The sequence below is a fragment of the Pleurodeles waltl genome, chromosome 1_2, assembly GCF_031143425.1.
Source record: "Pleurodeles waltl isolate 20211129_DDA chromosome 1_2, aPleWal1.hap1.20221129, whole genome shotgun sequence".
In the NCBI taxonomy this organism is placed as follows: domain Eukaryota; kingdom Metazoa; phylum Chordata; class Amphibia; order Caudata; family Salamandridae; genus Pleurodeles; species Pleurodeles waltl.
In genome coordinates this window covers 1,037,624,807-1,037,645,817 of record NC_090437.1, presented here as the reverse complement: position 1 = coordinate 1,037,645,817, position 21,011 = coordinate 1,037,624,807, and positions in this window count along the sequence as shown.

The window sequence follows — 21,011 nt, the reverse complement described above, 5'->3', positions numbered from 1 at the left end:
GATCTGTGGCTGGGTCGAATGTCTGATTTGCTCAACATTCCTTCCATCCTCTATTATTTTCACATTTGTCATCCTAAGTGAAAGGGTATGCCCAGACATGGGTCCTTTGCTTATTATACCAACAGATTCATGTTAGCATGGCTGATTCAAGGATGATATCTCAAAACTGGTTCCAGGCTGGATGTTTCTAGTCTTGGGAGGATCTGGCCTGGCAGTTTGGGATGGATTGTTTCTATGGGGAGCAGGGTCAAGACTAGTTTGCATATGGTTGGATCCAAACTATAATGGTATTGCATGCAGAAAGAAACAATGGATTAAACCCAGATTTGTGACTGGGGTGAATGTTTGATTTGTTCAGCACTCCGTCAATCATTTGTTTTTGTTTTTTTAAGATTCTAAAATTGTCACTTTGAAAATAGTAATTCAAATGTTTACTTTACTATCAGATTGTATTGTAAACTTCTATTAATTTGAGTCCTTGAATCAGGGATCTAGCTATTCCCAAACCAAAGTTAGGCATTCTAAGATGTTATAATGTAACCCACTGCTTTTCTATGGGTGAGCCAGCCTTATCACAGAGAAAATCAACTTTGAGATTTTTCACTTCCAGGACAATTGCACAGTTAGGCCACAGTGGCAGGCCTAGAGTCATGTTTTCATTTGTCACTTTAGTGGTGGCACAATAGGTCCTGAAGTCCCTAGTGACTTTTAACTTAAAGGCCCTTGGTGCACAGAGTACCATATATTGGGCATGTATAGGTAAGTTAAGTAGGCAAACAGGTAATAGCCAACTGTGTATATACTTTATGGATCAGAGCACATACACTGGACCACAGCACCTCAGAGTCAGTAAACCAGCACTAAATCCAGCCTACAGTGGGAGGTGGGATGGAACCTGTAAAAAAAGGCATTTTCTTACAGGAACCAACAACAAAGTCCATTTCATGTAAAAAAAAACACCTATCTGCAGGCTTTAATATAGAAAAATATCAATCCACCTGTAAATCCCTTTTGACTTTAACAAATGATTTTCACAATCAATATGTTAGGCCTACTGCATTTATCATAAACTTTCATAATAAACGGATCAGTCCTACAGCATTAGAAATATTATTTTCTAGTGAGCCAATAAGGCCTTTAGCTGTTGTTAATGGTGTCTCACTATAACCAGCTGAGGAGTCCTGTACTGAGCTTAAGCTTTCTCACAAGTAAACCATCTGATATACAGTCATACAATTACACAGTATTCAAAATTGCAGTTGTCAAAGCAAAATACTATGCCTCCAAAAGGTCCTAATAAGGACTCTGACAGTACAAATCAGCTATACCCATGCTTTGTCAGCAAGAGTAACCGGCATCAAAAGTCTTTCCCACTACAGTAATGTGTGTGATTCCATGTAACACAACACCTATCTGAAGGCAGACTAACAATAATCTACCATTAAATGATGATTGACTTAGCAAATGCTTTTCACACTCAACATGTCAAACCAGCTACCTTTATTGTAATGTTTCATTATAAACAATCAGGCCTAAAACCTGTATTGTAGGCTTGTCACCATATCCAACGCAGACCTACTGTATTGGTCATAAGCCTTCCCACAAGGCACTTTGGGCACATCACAAAATACAGCTGTATCAAAACAACATAAAATTCCTACTAATACAGCCTAATAGGGAATACCATAGTGCAAATTGTCTGATCGTATGTTTTGTTTGGGTGGGTCTCCAACACCAAAGTCCTTGTCTTCTATGGTACCTGTAAGATTCCATGTAACAAAATACCTACCTACATGCACCACCAATCCACAGTAAATTTCTGCTTCCAGAGTTTGTTAGAGTGGGTAACTAACACCAAAACTATTCCATGCTGTGGCATTCTGTAAGATTGCATGTAACTAGATACCCTCTTACAGCCTGTAACATAATGTGAAAACAATCAAGTGTTACCAGCTGACTGGCTTTGCCATAATGTATTTCACAATAAATAACCAGGCCTACTGTCTTTCTAATAGCGTTTCATAATAAACAGACCGGACCTATGGCATAGGTATATAATTTCCCTGCACACCAATAAAGTCTACACTGTTCTTATTGGTGTTGCTCGAATGTGAATTCACCTTGAAAAAACAAGAAAAGAGGCATTTAACAAAACAGGAACAGTTAGTTTAATCAAACACTATGACCGGGAGAACTGTTAAAGAAACGAGGTCTGAGGACTGTCTCAAAGTACAATTGATCTGAGTGATGTTTTATACATTTTCTCTGTGCATCATCAAACAATTTCAGCATTCCTTTTTAGGTAAAGAATGGAGACATAAATAAGGTCCTTGATAACAAATGTAGGTGGGCCAAACTTTGCCCCGACACAAAGAAGGTCAGTGGCAAACGTGTCCAGATGTCTGGCATGAGGGATGCTTGATCACTGAATGTTACTGTGTGAGCTGTGTTCTGATTGGCTGAGTGTACCTAACTTCTTGTGGAATCTGACTTTATGGTGTTTTGGGAATGCACGCACCCCTCAGGCGATGTGTGCTTTATTGGGGCCAATCTTCTTGGACTATTGTGGTGTCGCTGCCCCTATCTGTGGTATTGATCTTAGTTTCCTGTTTTGTTTGATGGCTTTGTGCCACCCCACCTGTGCCCTGTCAATCAGTAGCCTCAGGCCTAGGTCTTACAGCCTGCCTTACCACACGTTTCTGAATCAGGATTGATGGAGAGTTCATGATGGGTGAATTTGATAAAAGTTATGCAATTTAGTTTTTAAATATGAATGCATCACTGTGCACATCAACAATGACTTTTTCAATATTAACATCATCTTGTCACCATTACCAACTCAGACCTACTGTCTGTGCGTAAGCTTTCCAACAAGGCAACCATTAGGCATACAGTCCTAAAATTGCAAATATATACAAAATTACAGTTGGCAAACCAATATACTACTCTCTTCCAACACGGTTTAGTAAGGGTTACCAAATATGAGAGGACAGTTCCGACCATCTGGTCCGCCCTGATTGTTTTGCTTTTTGATAAACTGGTTTTTGACCTTTTACTGTGAGGGAGCCTCCTAGTCAGGGACTCACCTACATTAAACCCATGGTAAAAAGGAATGGCATCTTTCTGTGACTCAGCTCAGGATTAGGGTCAATTACTGCTCTATCCAGCTGCCTGAGTAGGGCCTGCATCAATCAGCCAGCTGTCAGCCCCTGCCAGGCAGTGGGCGGAGAAGCTCTGGAAGGAATGTTAGGAAGGAGGTGCTGAGTTTGAGAGCACATATGGCCCTAGTTCTTGGACGATGTCATTTTGAGCTATCCCAGAAGATTGTGCAGGAAGGGAGGGGACAGGGGCAAGAAAGTGATGTGGCACATCTGGATTGGCCATAGATGCAGCCCCGCTGGACACTTCCGCCCCCACATAAAAGGTACTGCACAGTAGAGAGCTTTCTCTCTTGACTGTGCTTCACTGCTGGACACTGGGACTGCAGACAGACATCATGGACAACTGGAAGAAAGAACCTCCTGACTGCCCCTTGAGGCATATGTCAGGGCCAGCTAAGCTGGCCCCCATACCCCCCCTCAGGACTAGTTGAGGGAAAGACTGGGCCCTGGTGCAAGGAGAGTCCGCCACCCAGACGGAAAGGAGGGCTCCCAGAAGAAATGCTGGCACACAGACTGGCTCCCTACAATCTGGGACCCTTTGAGGCCAGGAGGGCCACCAAAAGGGCTCCTGGTGGAAAGGGCTCATTGCCAGGAGCAAAACAACACCAGAATAATCAAAATCAGCCTTTGGGGGCCCAAGATATCTGCAGGAGAAGGTCTGTGACCTTTGACCTACCCCCATGAACATGGCCAGAGGGTCGAAGAGGCTCAAGGTGGGGGCACCGTTGCACTCCCCGGAGTAGATGGCCGGCCCCATTCTGGGGCCCTGATGCAGCAGGAGAGGAGAGAGGCATGCTGTCACACTCTCCCAGGTGGCCTTCCCGGCCATAGCAGCAGTTCACGTCTGCCCACAGGAGCGGGCAGACCCCCAGTGAAGAGCCATCACCCGAGGCAGCACTGGAGGTGCTGGCTGTGCGGGGAACCGGCAGGAGCAGCCAGAGATGGGCTCCCCAAGGCGCTCCCCAACAATACTCACCTGACGGGGGTGTCCAGGTGGAACCGGACACCGCAACCAACATGAGGGCAGTTAGGGGCAGGCTCCCCACTGCCCTCCAACTAAGCCATCAAACAAAGAGGAACACGGTGGCGTGAGGCTGCATAACTTTAAGCAAAGTAGCACAGTGGGATACCCGCTCATCATGTGTGCATATGCCCCACAAGGCCTTGCAAGGCCCAACGTCTTTCTGAGGTGTGTGCTCAGCTCGTGGTGGCCCCAGGAAGATTGGTCACCAACAACCAAGAGCCTATTGCCAGGGGGAGCTGCAGGAACAGTGCAGCATCCCTCCAAAGCAAAGTTTGTGTCCCCACCCTAGGTTGGGTGGGACAAAGGGACTATAACCCCCCAAGTGTTACAAGATTTTGTAAAGCACAAGCTGCTTTGAACTTTTGTTCTTTGGTTGTGGGCTTGCACTCTCTAGGGCTGTAGGATGGTATTTTACCAGGTTAATCAAGGGTAACCAAGAAGTAATTTGAGTAGTCCAAAAGTAATTGAAAATCAGTTTTCATTTTTAAATTCTTCAAACTTGTCTCTATATGTTCCTTTTTGATGCTGATTTAAATAACGAGAATGAGAGCCATCTCCTTACAAAGTAGTTGTACTTATTTGCCAGTTGTAGGTGTTCTCATGCTAAATTACAGTCAAATATGGCATTGAAATACCAGGGATTGTTTTGCCATGTGTGTTGTTGGATTATATTTTCTCTCGGGGGAGACATGAGCGATTACACCATGTCATCCAAGAGTAATTTCATTAATTTGTGTATATTTGTAAATTGTTTCACATTATTGAGTAGTGTGTGTAATAAATGCATTTTTACATTCTCAAAAATATAAGCACAGACTGGACAATCATTTATTGAGTGTCATGCTTATGTGCTCATGAATGGGGATTACTAGCCCACACCAGCTCCCTTGAGTAAGCCTTGGACTGCTCTGCAACGCTACTCTATGAGAGTCAAGTAGATTTACAAATGAGTAAAAAAATACAGCTTGAAAAACTATACGACTTCTTTCAACAGGGCCGAACAAAAATCATCACAGGGAAAACCCCAGTGTTTGTCAGAGTGGGTGGCCAATGCAAAAACCCTTGCCTACTATAGGAATCAGTGAGATTAAATGGCATAGGATGCCTGTCTGTAGCATGTAACACAATGTAATAATAACAACTTGTTGAGGGCTTACTGGCTTCAACAAATGCTTTTCACAATAAATAAGCTAAACCAACCACCTTTGTCATGATGTATCACATTAAGCCGAACAGGCCTTTGGTACTGGACATAACATTTCCCAGTACACTTATTAGACCTATAGCTTGTCATCATACCCAACTGAGGCGTACAGTAGTTAGCCTGAGCTTTTCCTCAAGGTAAAGATTCACAGTCATAAAATTAGAAAGGTTCACAAATTTTCAGCTGGCAAAGCAAAATACTATCTCAACTAAGAAACATTCTCAAAGAGCAAAACTTCTCCATTCATGGTTTATTAAACAGGGTGGCGAAAGTCCTAATATGGTAATGAGTGAGATTTCATGTAACAAAATACCTCTCAGTAGGCTTTAATATAGAGAAGTAACAAAGAACACTTAAATGCTTATTGACTTTCACATATGGTTTTCAAAATAAATGTCAGGTCTAGTGCCTTTGTCATAGAGTTTCATAATTAACCGATGAAGCCTATAGCCACAATCAAAGTTTTGCCAACATAACCAACTCAGTCCTGTTGTATCAAGTATATATTTTTCCACAAGTAAAAAAGTGCAACACAAGTAGGCTTTTCAGTGGAAGCATACAAATTTTGCCTTGTCAAATTCTTTACTCATGGGAACCAACATCTAGGTAGAGCCTAAGACCGCATCTCAGTAGTACTCTGAAAGCTCTGCTTTGATGATCAGCTAAGGTCAGGTGAAAGCTGCACTATCCTGCCAGACCTAAACACTCAAACAGATCAGTGTAACTCTGGGCACCCCTCACTGCTCTCAAACACAAAGCTGCCCTTTGAAGCTTAATGTTAATGAAGGAAGAGGGGTACTAGGACCGCAGTACATTCCTTATGACACCACTCCTCCCATCAGTGCTGCTGTCAGAGAAAAAAACACATAATAAATTATGCAGTCATTTAAGGCACTTTAACATCATTATACTGCCATTTGTGTGCCCCCTAAAGTTCATGCTCCGGCAGCCATATTGCTGTTGGTTCAGGCAGCAGGATAAACAAGCAAAGTAAATACAGCTGTGTGGAGGGGGAGCACTTTTTTGTATGAAAGCACATAATGAAAATATGTTCTGCTGATTACCATACTCCTAAAAGCTCCTTTTTAGTTTGATCACATTAAGGGGGTCATTCTGACCCTGGCGGTAAAAGGCACAAACCGCCGGTCAGAAGACCGCCATCATCCCGCCACGGCCGCGGTAAACCGCCACGGTCATTCTGACCCACAACTGCCAAACCGCCAAAAACCCGACATCCACTGAAGCCCGCCTCATCAGCGGTCAGCGATAACCTGGAGATGACCAAACCTCCACCGTCACGCCAACACAAACACGCCCATGCCATTACGACCCACGAATCCACACGGCGGTCTTTCAACCGCGGTATTCCATTGGCGGTACACACCGCCGCGCTCAAAATACACACACCTTTATAAAACACAGCCACATTGGACAATTACAAATACACACACCTGATACACATACAAACACCACTCCCACACACCCATCACCATATAAAACACACACCCACATCACCCACAAACCCCCACAAAGCGAAATTCAGAGACACGGCGCAATACACAGAGAGAGAACACAGGGAACGCAAACCACAACACACACAGGAACCCAACATCATCACCCACACCACATCTACGCACAAAACACCACACACCACTACACTCATCACCACAAACACCACCCCACACCTCATCCACACCACCCCATGGCACCCCAAAGACACCCCAGGTTCTCGGACCAAGAACTCAGGGTCATGGTGGAGGAAATAATCAGGGTAGAGCCCCAGCTCTTCGGCACGCAGGTGCAGCACACCACAATAGCCAGGAAGGCGGAGCTATGGCAAAGGATCGTCGACAGGGTCAACGCTGTGGGACAGCATCCCAGAAATTGGGAAGACATCCGAAATCGCTGGAACGACCTACGGGGGAAGGTGCGGTCGATGGTGTCAAGATACAACATCGCTGTGCAGAAGACTGGCGGCGGACCCCCACCCACTCCACCCGAATTCACAGCATGGGAGCAAGAGGTCTTGAACATCCTGCATCCTGAGGGCCTCGCTGGAGTAGGCGGAGGAATGGACTCTGGTAAGTCGAATCTCAACTACTTCACCCCCCCCAACCACCAGCATGCCAACCCACACCCCCACCCTCACCCCAAACCCCCCAGCACATATCCTCCCTGCTAATGTCTCACCAGCACAACCCACCCAACCCAACCCAAACCCCTGAATGCCAACACAAACCATGGACACCCATCACCTAAGCATGACCACTGCACATACCCATCCCCCCCACAAACCACCCTCACAACTCCTCCCACATGGGACTGCCAGCACTGGGGGACAAGGGCACCCACAAATCGCACGCCACGGCACACACAAAATCAATAACCATATTCTTTTACCCCTGCAGGGCCCGAACGCCAACACACCGGCCAGGAGGGTCCAGATTTGTCCATCCCACCACCAGAACAGGCCCCCAGTGATGACAGCAGCTCTGTCGACCTAGAACCTGATGACCAGCCCGGACCATCGGGACCCTCAGTCAGCCCCAGGCCACAGCAGACCTACCCCCCTCAGGAAACACCAGCACAGCACCCACCCAGCGGGCCCATGCTTCTGTCTCCAGGACAGGTCAAGCAGCGGTGTGTCTACCAGTACAGGGCACCCAGGGTAACCCACAACCCCAACAACAACAGGGACCTGGGGGCACTGGTAGTGGGCACACCGTCCAGGGGACAGAGGCCCAGGAACAAAGAGGAACTGGGAGGGCTGCTGTGCGACAGAGGGAGGACAGGCCTAGGGAACCCACTGTCCAAGAGGCCCTCACCACCATCATGGGAGCGTACCACCACTCCCAAGAGACGATGGCGACGGTCCTGGCCAGGTTCCAGGAGATCCAGGCCATGCAGGAGGGCCAGTACATGGGGTTCCGGGAAGAACTGCGCACCATCAGTTCCGCAATGGGTACAATCGTGGTGGCACTCAACCAGATTGTCACCACATTGCGGGACCATGTGGCCCCCCAAAGGGCCCCTGCCACTAGCATGGAGGAAGAACAGCCCACCACCTCCGCCGGCGCTAGTGGTCAGGAGGCCCCGACACAACAGCAACGGCCCTCCCGGACCCCACTCCCTGCAGAACAAGAACCACCCCGCAAGAAAGGCCTGAGATCGAGGAAGAAGACAGAGTAGGATGTCAAGACCCCCGCCATGCACGGAAACCCCCGGATGTCATCCCACTGTCCCACTTGTTTATCCTGTCCAACCTTGAACTGCCCCTGCTCCACCTTCCACAGGCATATGGACAATGGACCTGTAGGAACGACAGTCTGGACACTGCCATGGACATGCCTCCACCATCACCTTGTTTGAACCATACACCTATTTTAAAACTTCAATAAACACAATTATTGCACATTAACCAACTGGATTCTGCTATCTATTTATTTAAACCAAATGTATTCGATATAACCAACAAAACATTTCTAGTTACATTGTGATGACAACATACCAGTGTCACACAGCGGTAGTCCATGGGGAAAAAAACCAGAGGGCACTCCGTGGGGATCAGATCACTGAAATAGGAAGTGATATACACAACTAAGTTACCATACATTGGGGTGAAAGGTCAGACAGTAGAGAGCCACTACAGTTACAGATATAATACAATGCTGGAGTAGATTATTACCTGTGTGTCACTGGAAATACTGCAGTATCACTCTGTCCCTGTTGTCTGTGTCGTCCTCTTCGTCTTCCTCCTCTTCACTCTCCGCAGGCTCCACAGCGGCCACAACACCACCATCTGGACCATCCTCCTGCAGGAAAGGCACCTGGCGTCGCAAAGCCAGGTTGTGAAGCATGCAGCAGGCCACGATGATATGACACACCTTCCTTGGTGAGTATATTAGGGATCCACCAGTCATATGCAGGCACCTAAACCTGGCCTTCAGGAGGCCGAAGGTCCGCTCAATCACCCTCCTAGTCCGCTCATGGGCCTCATTGTACTGTTCCTCTGCCCTGGTCCTGGGATTCCTCACTGGGGTCAATAGCCAAGGCAGGTTTGGGTAACCAGAGTCACCAATTAGCCACACACGCTGTCTCTGTAGCTGTTCCATCACATAAGGGATGCTGCTATTTCGCATGATGTACGCGTCATGCACTGACCTTGGGAACTTGGCATTTAAATGGGAGATGTACTGGTCAGCCAAACAGACCACCTGGACATTCATCGAATGATCATTTTTACGGTTCCTGTACACCTGCTCATCGTCTTTTGGGGGAACCAAAGCCACATGGGTACCATCAATGGCACCAATGATATTGGGAATGTGTCCAAGGGCATAGAAATCACCCTTCACTGTAGGCAAGTCACCCACCTAAGGGAAAATTATGTAGCTCCGCATGTATTTCATCAGGGCAGACAACACTCTGGACAAAACCTTTGAAAACATAGGCTGAGACATCCCAGATGAAATGGCCACGGTAGTTTGAAATGATCCACTTGCCAAAAAATGCAGTACTGACAGCACCTGCACTAGAGGTGGAATCCCTGTGGGTTGGCGGATGGGTGACATCAGGTCTGGCTCCAGCTGGGCACACAGTTCCTGTATAGTGGCACGGTTGAGTCTGTAGGTGAGTATGACGTGTCTTTCTTCCATTGTCGACAGGTCCACCAGCGGTCTGTACACGGGAAGTTTCCTCCGTCTCCTCGCAAGTCCCAGCGGACGATGCCTAGGAAGGACAACATGGAGCACAGAGTCAAGCAACCCACAGGTAAGTGCCCACAGCATGCCCAGTACACGTATCTCTCGGGATTGAATGGCCAGTATGATTGTCGGTGCAAGGCCCAGCCATGTGTGACGCAGTAGGAATGAAGCCATGTGGGCCCTTGAAATGGCGGCTGCCTGACCTGTGAAGTGTGACAATGTGAAGTGAGGTAATTGCGCAAGCGTGGCACACCGTGGCGGTAGGCGGTCGCAGTCCGCGGCGCAAAGCCGCATTGGACAACATTGAACCCTATGGGTTTCAGGAGCCAATGGCGGTGAGCGCCGGCCGTCGCGGTATGCACCGCCAAGGCACGCACCGCCGCGGCATGCACCGCCGTGGCCGTAACCGCCATTTTCTCTCTGCTTGACCACACGAGACCTGAGCATCCACAGGAGAGGACCTATACTGCAAGTGCTGCTGTGACCTCGGTCTGGAAGTGACAATGGCTGCTGCGACTGGGGAAAGGGCCCCCGCCTTCAGTTCTGAGGAGTTGGAGAAGCTCGTGGACGGGGTCCTCCCCCAGTATGCGCTACTCTACGGGCCTCCAGACCAACAGGTGAGTACACGGGGGCAATGCATAGTGCCCAATGCCTGGCCTGAGTGGGGAGGATGTGCGATGGAGGGGAGGGCAGCGAATGACGAATGCATGGCATGACAGATGAGAGCATGTGCCACATGGCAAGGTTGGGGAGGGGGGTCCACTCACATCGAGCATGCAGAAAAGTGATGATGTTTCTCTTCCCCCCCTGTACATGTCACATAGGTCAGCGCCCATCAGAAGATTGACATTTGGCGTGCCATCGCAAAGGACGTCCGGGCCCTGGGGGTCCACACCAGAAGGGGCACCCACTGCCGCAAGAGGTGGGAGGACATCCGCCGCGGGAGCAGGAAGACTGCGGAGGCTCTGCTGGGGATGGCCTCCCAACCTAGGAGGGGTGCCAGTCGTACCTTGACCCCCCTGATGTCCCGGATCCTGGCGGTGGCCTACCCCGATTTAGATGGGCGCTTGAGGACATCACAGCAGACACAAGGGGGTGAGTACCAGCACATTCAGCTATTTTGCGCGCAATGGAGGTGCCTGGGTGGGGGAGGAGAGCTGTGGGTATCCCTAGGCCAAGGCGATTTCTGTAGGATAGGCCCGTCCGTGAAGTATGGTCCTGTGCCCCCACCCCCCACCTCTGTAGGGTGCCTAGTAACGCGATTCATGGACCAGTGTATACTGTGTGGGCAGTTGTCGTCCATTGGCTTGTAGGGCATGTCCCAGTGAATGAGTAGTGTACCCCAAGTGCGCAGCGTAGTGCAGGGGGCTTCTGTGTCTGTCCTCTCCGCCAACGGTGTCCCCAATGCATGCACTCAACTTGTCTTTATGTTTTCCACCCCCCCATTTTCTTTGTTTTTCTGTGAATGTGTGCATTAGCATCATCAGGCGGAGGAGAAGTGGCATCGGCGCAAGAGGGAGCTGCATCTCACATGACCCCGGAGGGCCATGCAACGGACTCTGACATGACCAGTGAGACAGAGGGCGAGGGGGGCTCCACCACGGGGAGCCGTGGAGACGGCAGCGACACCGACACGTCCTCGGAAGTGAGCTCCCTTGCAGTGGCGGCAACATCCGTGCCCACCGCAGAAACAGGTACAACCACCACCCAGCGCACCAGCTCCGCCCTCCCAGCAGCCCCTTGGCCCTCGGCCCGTGCCCGCAAGGCCAGGAAGCCGACCATCTCCTTCACCCCAGGCACCTCAGGCCCTGCCCCAGTCACCCCTGCTGCCCTCAGTGAGGAGGTCATTGACCTCCTGAGGACCATCATTGTTGGGCAGTCTACCCTTTTGAATGCCATCCAGGGTGTGGAGAGGGAGGTGCATCAAAGCAATGCATACCTGGAGGGCCTTCATTCGGGTCAGGCTGCCCATCAACAATCGTTCAACGCTCTGGCCTCAGCACTGACGGCAGCGATTGTCCCTGTCTCCAGCCTCCCTCTTCTGACTCCCTCCACCCAGTCCCACTCCCCTGTTCATCTGCCTATCCCATCCACACCTACAGACCAGCCTGCACACACCTCAACACCCACGGGCAGCTCATCCAGACATAAGCACCACAGGACACACAAGCATTCACCCAAGCAACATCCAGATGCAGACATGCCAACAGCCACTACCTCCTCTGTGTCCCCCACCTCCTCGTCTCCCTCCTCCCTCCCTGTGACGTCTCCACACACACCTGCAAGCACACCACCATCAGCCATTGCACCCATCACCAGCACACCCTCCACACCAGTCCGCACACGTGCAGTCACCACCCCCACTGCCATGTACACGTCCCCTGTGTCCTCTCCCAGTGTGTCTGTCACCCCCGGTTCCCAACCACACAAACGCAGGCAGGCACCCAAACAACAGCCATCCACCTCACGTCAGCCTCCTGCCCAAGCACCTGCACCCAAAGACAGCACACTTGACTCTCCTACAACCACATCCTCTTCCTCCACTCCCATACCCACTCCAGCCACCCTTCCCATGGCTCCAAAGAAAATCTTCCTCTCTAAAGTGGACCTCTTTTCCTCACCTGACCCACCCCCTCCATCCCGTAAGAGTTCCACAAACACCTCAGCCACCACCAGCCCAGCAACTCCAAAGAACGTCGTGCCTGGTTTTTGGAGTCCGCCCTTTCCTTGGGCTGGGACATCGTCCAGCAGCAAAGGCACAGCCAGCCCCCCCCCCTGGGAAGAGGACCAAGAAACTGAAGGGCAGGCGTGACAGGCCTGATACGCCTGCCCCCAAGGAGGGTAGCCTTGCACCGTCACCTGCCACATCGGGTAAGGGAGCCAAGGGCCACGGACAGTCTGCCAAGGAGGGCAAGGGCAGCAAGGAGCAAAGGGCAGGGAGCAGCCGACCTGGCCATGAGGGCCACACCAGCCCCATTCCGGGGGTATCGAAGGAGAGCCAGGGCCCAAGGACTCCATCACAGGAGGGCCCCGCAACGGAAAGGTCCGATGCAGAGTGAGCGGCAAATATTGGCCATGTGTGGTTCACTGGAAACACAAGACAGGCACCGCTGAACAGGGCCCCGCCGTGAGGAGCACCGCTGAACAGGGCCCCACCGTGAGGAGCACCGCTGAACAGGGCCCCGCCGTGAGCAGAACTGCTGAACAGGTCCCCGCCGTGACCCGAACCGCTGAACAGGGCCCCGCCATGAGAAGCACCGCTGAACAGGGCCCCGCCGTGAGCAGAACCGCTTGACAGGGCCCCGCCGTGACCAGAACCGCTGAACAGGGCCCCACCGTGAGAAGCACCACGGAACAGGGCCCCGCCGTGAGGAGCACCGCTGAACAGGGCCCCGCCGTGAGGAGCACCGCTGAACAGGGCCCCGACGTGAGCAGAACCGCTGAACAGGGCCCCGCCGTGAGGAGCACCGCTGAACAGGGCCCCGCCGTGAGGAGCACCGCTGAACAGGGCCCCGCCGTGACCAGAACCGCTGAACGGGGCCCCGCCGTGAGAAGCACCGCTGAACAGGGCCCTTCCTGTCAAGCACCGCTCCGCTGGGCCCTTCATCTCAGGCACCGCTCTGCTGTGCCCTTCATCTCAAGTACCGCTCCGCTGGGCCCTTCATGTCAAGCACCGCTCCGCTGGGCCCTTCCTGTCAAGCACCGCTCCGCTGGGCCCTTCATCTCAGGCACCGCTCCGCTGGGCCCTTCATCTCAAGCACCGCTCCGCTGGGCCCTTCCTGTCAAGCACCGCTCCGCTGGGCCCTTCATCTCAAGCACCGCTCCGCTGGGCCCTTCATCTCAGGCACCGCTACGCTGGGCCCTTCATCTCAAGCACCGCTCCGCTGGGCCCTTCCTGTCAAGCACCACTCCGCTGGGCCCTTCATCTCAAGCACCGCTCCGCTGGGCCCTTCATCTCAAGCACCGCTCCACTGGGCCCTTCCTGTCAAGCACCGCTCCGCTGGGCCCTTCATTTCAGGGTGAGCAGAACCGCTGAACAGGGCCCCGCCGTGACCAGAACCGCTGAACAGGGCCCCACCGTGAGAAGCACCACGGAACAGGGCCCCGCCGTGAGGAGCACCGCTGAACAGGGCCCCGCCATGAGAAGCACCGCTGAACAGGGCCCCGCCGTGAGGAGCACCGCTGAACAGGGCCCCGCCGTGAGCAGAACCGCTGAACAGGGCCCCGCCGTGAGGAGCACTGCTGAACAGGGCCCCGCCGTTAGCAGAACCGCTGAACAGGGCCCCGCCGTGACCAGAACCGCTGAACGGGGCCCCGCCGTGAGAAGCACCGCTGAACAGGGCCCTTCCTGTCAAGCACCGCTCCGCTGGGCCCTTCATGTCAAGCACCGCTCCGCTGGGCCCTTCATCTCAAGCACCGCTCCGCTGGGCCCTTCATCTCAAGCACCGCTCCGCTGGGCCCTTCATCTCAGGCACCGCTCCGCTGGGCCCTTCATCTCAAGCACCGCTCCGCTGGGCCCTTTCTGTCAAGCACCGCTCCGCTGGGCCCTTCATCTCAAGCACCGCTCCGCTGGGCCCTTCATCTCAGGCACCGCTCCGCTGGGCCCTTCATCTCAAGCACCGCTCCGCTGGGCCCTTCATCTCAAGCACCGCTCCGCTGGGCCCTTCCTGTCAAGCACCGCTCCGCTGGGCCCTTCATCTCAAGCACCGCTCCGCTGGGCCCTTCATCTCAGGCACCGCTCCGCTGGGCCCTTCATCTCAAGCACCGCTCCGCTGGGCCCTTCCTGTCAAGCACCGCTCCGCTGGGCCCTTCATCTCAGGCACCGCTCCGCTGGGCCCTTCCTGTCAAGCACCGCTCCGCTGGGCCCTTCATCTCAAGCACCGCTCCACTGGGCCCTTCATCTCAGGCACCGCTCCGCTGGGCCCTTCATCTCAAGCACCGCTCCGCTGGGCCCATCATCTCAGGCACCGCTCCGCTGGGCCCTTCATCTCAAGCACCGCTCCGCTGGGCCCTTTCTGTCAAGCACCGCTCCGATGGGCCCTTCATCTCAAGCACCGCTCCGCTGGGCCCTTCATCTCAAGCACCGCTCCGCTGGGCCCTTCATCTCAAGCACCGCTCCGCTGGGCCCTTCCTGTCAAGCACCGCTGGCCCATTGGCAGTCCCGGTTCTGTGTTCGGCAGGCCTTCACGACGCACTCTGCCCACCATGCCTCCTCCATGACCAGTGGTCTCTGTAATCCACCAGATGGACTGTGGCTTTGCACTCCCCAGGATGTAACAGTGGGCAATCCACCCACTGTAGAGACTTGTGAGACTGTGGCTTTGCACTCCCCAGGATGGCACAGTGGGCAATCCACCCACTGTAGAGACTTGTGAGACTGTGGCTTTGCACTCCCCAGGATGGCACAGTGGGCAATCCACCCACTGTAGGGACTTGTGAGACTGTGGCTTTGCACTCCCCAGGATGGCACAGTGGGCAACCCACCCACTGTAGAGACTTGTGAGACTGTGGCTTTGCACTCCCCAGGATGGCACAGTGGGCATGGAGGCCCTTCGTGGATCAGGCGTCGTGGACTCATGTGGCTGAGGTGCCCCCCCTTCCCTTCCCCCTGAGGTGCCTGTCTTTTTATTTTAGTGATGCCCCAGCAGTGTTCTCTCCAATGGACTGGATCTCGTGTGTGGGCTTTGCCCATGTGTTGCTGCACATTGGCTCACGGACCTTTGGACTTTGATTGACTGGGCCGGACTTTTGCTGCTTGTATGGATAGAGTTCTAGATGTGTATTCATTCTTCATATATTGCTAAGGTCGCTATACTTTATTGTTGCAATAATATGGTTCTACTTTTACATGCATTGGCTTTTGTCTTTGTTTTGGGGGGGGGGTTGGGGGTGTCACTCTGACTTTTTGATCTGCATAGGTGTGTAGGTATTTCGGTGGGGGTGAGGGTGGGGGTGGGTGTGTGGCGTATGTGTTTGCCCGTAACCTTTCCTCCTCCCCCTCCCCTGTGTCGTAGGTGCAGTACTCACCGTGGTCGTCTGCGGCGAGGTTCGTGATCCTGGAAGAAGAGCAGGAAGGCAATGGCTGGGAGGATGTGGAGTTCGGGTTCCATGCTGTTCCGATTCCGCGTTGAGTGTGTCGAGGTAAGCGTTTTCCATTGGAGATGTCTGTTTCCGCCGTGTTTTTATCGGCGGGGCTCCCGCCCCGGAAAAGGTGGCGGATTGGTGGGTCGTGATAGGGTGGGCGGTACATTGTCTGCCGCCTGCCTGTTGGCGGTGACCGCCGCGCTGTTTGTTTGTACCGCCGTGGCGGTCGGAGTGTGGCGGTTCCCGCCAGGGTCAGAATTCATATTTTTGGGCCACCAGCCTGTTGGCGGGTTGGCCGCCGCTTTAACACTGACCGCCAGGGTCAGAATGAGGGCCTAAGTCTGGTGACAATTACACTGTCAAGTCAGATTTAAAAAGGGATGGGGATGGTGAGCTTGGCTACTTGGTTTAGAATCAATTGAAATCTTTGTAAAATGGTTATATTATTCCAAGGTATAAGCCATTGCATTAGGCCAACCTTGGCCAATCATAATAGCTATGGCTTTTCTTCTACTGTCAGTGGATAGAAGAGAGTAATAGGCTTGGGTTTACGGGACTGACTCATTTGTTTCCTAATTGTGATAATGCAGTGCAGGGGACACGATCTCTGTAGAGCCATTGGTGCCTGGATGAGAGGCCTTGATTTTGATGGAAACCCCACTTCCACAGCATAAGGAATGATTGGAACTGTCAACAGGTTCGCTGTTACTAAAATGACAGATATTTATGTTGCTTTACCTGTTTCATCAGTTTCTTCAGTGCAGCGCTGTACAGGTAATATAATTGGAAAACATGACACCACCTATTTTAGGCCACTGCAGGTCGCCGGTTGTATGATTGAACCACACATGGCAGAACAACGTAGTCGGAACCACGGCTGCATCTTCACCATGCATGACTTTACCATGTAAACCTGTTCAATGAATTTCATTGTAAAAGAGTGCCTAGTAAAGGTATATGTTCTCAAACACATCGTCACTTTGTGCTGTGAAGAAAAGAGAGAAACAAAACGATAATAATGCAACGTTATTATCATTTTAGTTTTCCTCAGGAGCCAGGCTAGGATGGGATGGGGCTGGGCTCTCCGACCCATGTTGGATTGGCCAAACAGTAATGCTCACTTAGCATTTCTCCACCCGGCTGTGTTGCACAGCTGGGAGAAGAAAGTCCCTCCTGGCATGAAAGGAAAGTGTTTTTATTTAAATTTTAGTTTACTTTTTTTCTGCCCCCCGCCGTGCCAACCCCCTTGAGAAGTACCCGCCACTGACAGTGTGAAGGATTGTTGTGAAACCGAAGAGGGAGCAATTCTAGATCATTCCATCTTATATAGTCATATTAGTTTTAATATAGCAATCACCTACATTTTTGTACCTAGGCATGCAATTTTAGGTTCTACCTACATAGTGCTCCTCAGGAATGCTTTTTAAAAAGCAACAGTGCTTTTTAAAAAAGTTTGTTGATTTTTTGTTGATTACTAGTGTCATAGATTTATAAGTGATTTCAATAGGGTGTCATAGTTTTTTACGTGATTGCCACGGACAGCAGTGTAGTGTTGCAGTTTGTGAGCCCTAGGACCTTGAGGACAGTAAAAATGTCCTGCGAGGGCCGAGCGCTGGAAACGGAAAGGGAGGGACTAAGGGCTAGGGTACACGTGGCGGATGCATGCCGTAGGAGAGCAGAAATAAAGAAAGCTAATCCTACCTTGTGCACGTGTGGGTTTATTTGCCAACCTGACAACTGGCGATGAAGGGAAAAACCTGCAAACATATGCAACGCTGAGAGCCCCCCTCAGTGCATCTACACGCAGTGTGGTCCGCAGCGTGTTGCCTTTTCTTTGTGAGCGCGAAATCGGGAGCCCATCACAATCGTGCTGAGGACCCTTCATCCTACAGGAGGAGGAACTGGAAGCCCACCCCAGTGACCTTCATTCGTTGCATTACAGCCCAGCAGCAGCGCCCAACAGGAGGTAAGAGGCCCAATTTCACTGCCTCTGCTGAATTCAATGCAAATCTCGCAAGAGTAACGTCTTCCCGGTGGCCATTTTGAGGTCAGACAGCTTAGCCAATGAGCTGCAAGAACAAGGGGCAGCCATTATGAAGTCTGGCGCCCATATAAAATACACAGGAGACCGACTGTAAAGCCATACAAGCTTACAGGAGGGAGCAGAAGGGGCAGACAAACGGGCAGGCACACCGCAATGCTGCCAGTGAACCATTAAGATCTTCATACTGCTCACCGCTACCCACAAGTCACCTCCCTCGCAACACGACCCAGCTACGAGTATTGTTGACAAACAAGACATGTCCACGTCACTAGACTCAACACAATGCACAGGCCAGAACACAGATGGGATTGCATTTGTAGCGCCCAACATGTGCAGACACGCCATATTGGGCGTTTTATTCCTGTGCCCTCCAGAACCACTCGCCCTTGTGTCAGGAGGAGGCATGGACCTCTACTGGCAGGACTGGCTAGAAGACTTCAAAGACTTCATGAAAGGGTCACAAGTGACTGACCCTGTGCAACAGCTCAATGTGCTACGCAACCTCTTGGAAAAGAGGTGGGGAAAATCATCAAGGAACTGCCAGCGGACATGGCATCATCATATCAAGGGGTCCGTGAGGTGCTTAACAGAAAATTCCTTCACAAAAGGAACATTGACTACAAATGCTACAGTTTCAACCTAGTATCTCAGGAGCAGGATGAATCCATCGGGGAGTTCATCTTATGACTAAAATGCCTTGACTTTTGCACTTTTGACACGTTCACAACGGAAGACGCTCTTCGCCTGCGGATCATTGAAGGAAGCCAATCTAAGTCCAATGCGCAGACGCCTCTTAAAGAAACGATACTCACTGGATGAAATAGAACTAATGACAGGGGTCAATGATCAAGCCGAGGAACGTGCAAAGAAAATGAAAGAAGGAAAGATGTAGAAACGAAAACAGGCATTCAGGCTTCAAAGGCGTCAGAAGGAAAGTCAGTTCTCAGAACGATGAAGGATGCTGAAATCCACAAAATATCCCGATAAACACGACGTTGCCACAGCCCCGATAAATGGGGCCAAATGGAGCCCCAGCTGAAATGTTATTGTTGTGGTTAAGACTTCCTGCACACTGGTCAGTGCCCTGCCATGGGTCAACAGTGCCACCTCTGTGGCAAATACCACCTCTTCAAAAAGGTGTGCCAAGCCTCACACAAGAGACAATCCCGGGAGCCCAGGCCGTGTCACCATGTGAAGTCTGTACGTGACCGATGAGATTGCTCCACCAGCTCATCCAGGGCAAGCCATGACTCGCATGACACCTACAAATCAAGACACTCTGGGGGTCATTCTGACCTTAGCGGTAAAATCCGCCAGGGCCAACGACCGCGGGAGCACCGCCAACAGGCTGGCGGTGCTCCCTTGGGCATTCTGACCGCGGCGGTACAGCCGCGGTCAGAAACGGAAAACCGGCGGTGTACCGCCGGTTTTCCGCTGCCCTGGGGAATCCTCCATGGCGGCGCAGCTTCCGCCGCCGGCCGGGGTCAGAATGACCCCCTCTGACTCCTGTGAATCACGATATCTCACACCAATCTCACAAGACAATGAGGAGTACATTTGCATGCTCGCCGACCAAGACAGAAAACAGAAATACACGAGGCTGCCTCTCCGAATGGGAACACACTCCAATACATTTGTGCTAGACAGTGGTGCATCCCTCAATTACATCAGTGGTGAAGGGTACAGTAGGATGAACCCAGAGCCAAAATTACACAAAGCAGCTGTGCAAGTCTACACGTGGATGTCATGCCATGTCTAGGGCAACTTCAAACACTGCTCACTTACAAAGATAGGACCATACAAGCCCAGATTCAATTTCAAACACTGCTCACTTACAAAGATAGGACCATACAAGCCCAGATTCATTTGATTGAAGGCCCAGAACCCGATTGCCTCCTCAAGTTGCAACGGCCCAATGTCTGAGGCTGGTGGAGATACTATATTGAGTGGAGGATGAATCAGACATTGTACGCAGGCTTCCGAAGCTATTCAGGGGACTAGGGAAGTTAGCTCACTTCTAAGTCCGCCTGCAAATAAATGAACAAATAACACCAGTGGCTCAGTATCATAGGAAGGTACCCTTTCACCTGCAAAAAGCAGTTAAGGGCGAATTGAGAGACCTCCTCAGGGCTGATGTCATAGAAAGAACTGCAGGATCCACCCCGTGGGTGTCCCCCGTGATGGTGGTGCCTAAAAGAGGATCCAGCGGCAAAGTGCACCTATGTGTGGACACGAGAGCTCCAAACACAGCCATTGATGGGAAAGACATCCAGGACCACACATCAGCGACATGATCACATTACTCAGTGGAGTGAAGGTATTCTCCAAACTGTATCCAAACAAGGAAAATCACCAGCTCAAGCTCCGCAACAGTTCATGCTATATCACCACATTTTCAAAGCATCAAGGGATATTGAGGTACAAATGGCTCAGCTTCGGCATATCTTCAGCAGCTGAGATATTTCAAAAAGTGATCAGGAGAGTAATGCGACACATTCCCAACTCACTTAACTATAGTGACAACATCCTTGTATTTGGAGCCATGGTTAAAGAACATGTTGAAACTCTGGATCAGGCATGTCAGGCACTTCTGGAGGCCAACCTAACCCTTAATACGGACAAACATGAGTTTCACAGGTCCACAGTCAAATTCTATGGACACATATTCTCAGGTGATGGGATGAGGCCAGACCCTGAGAAAGTTAAGGCCCTCACAGACACCCCCGCCTGCCAGGATGCAGGAAATGTTTGCACATTTCTGGGAAGAGCCCGCTACTGTGCCCAATACATC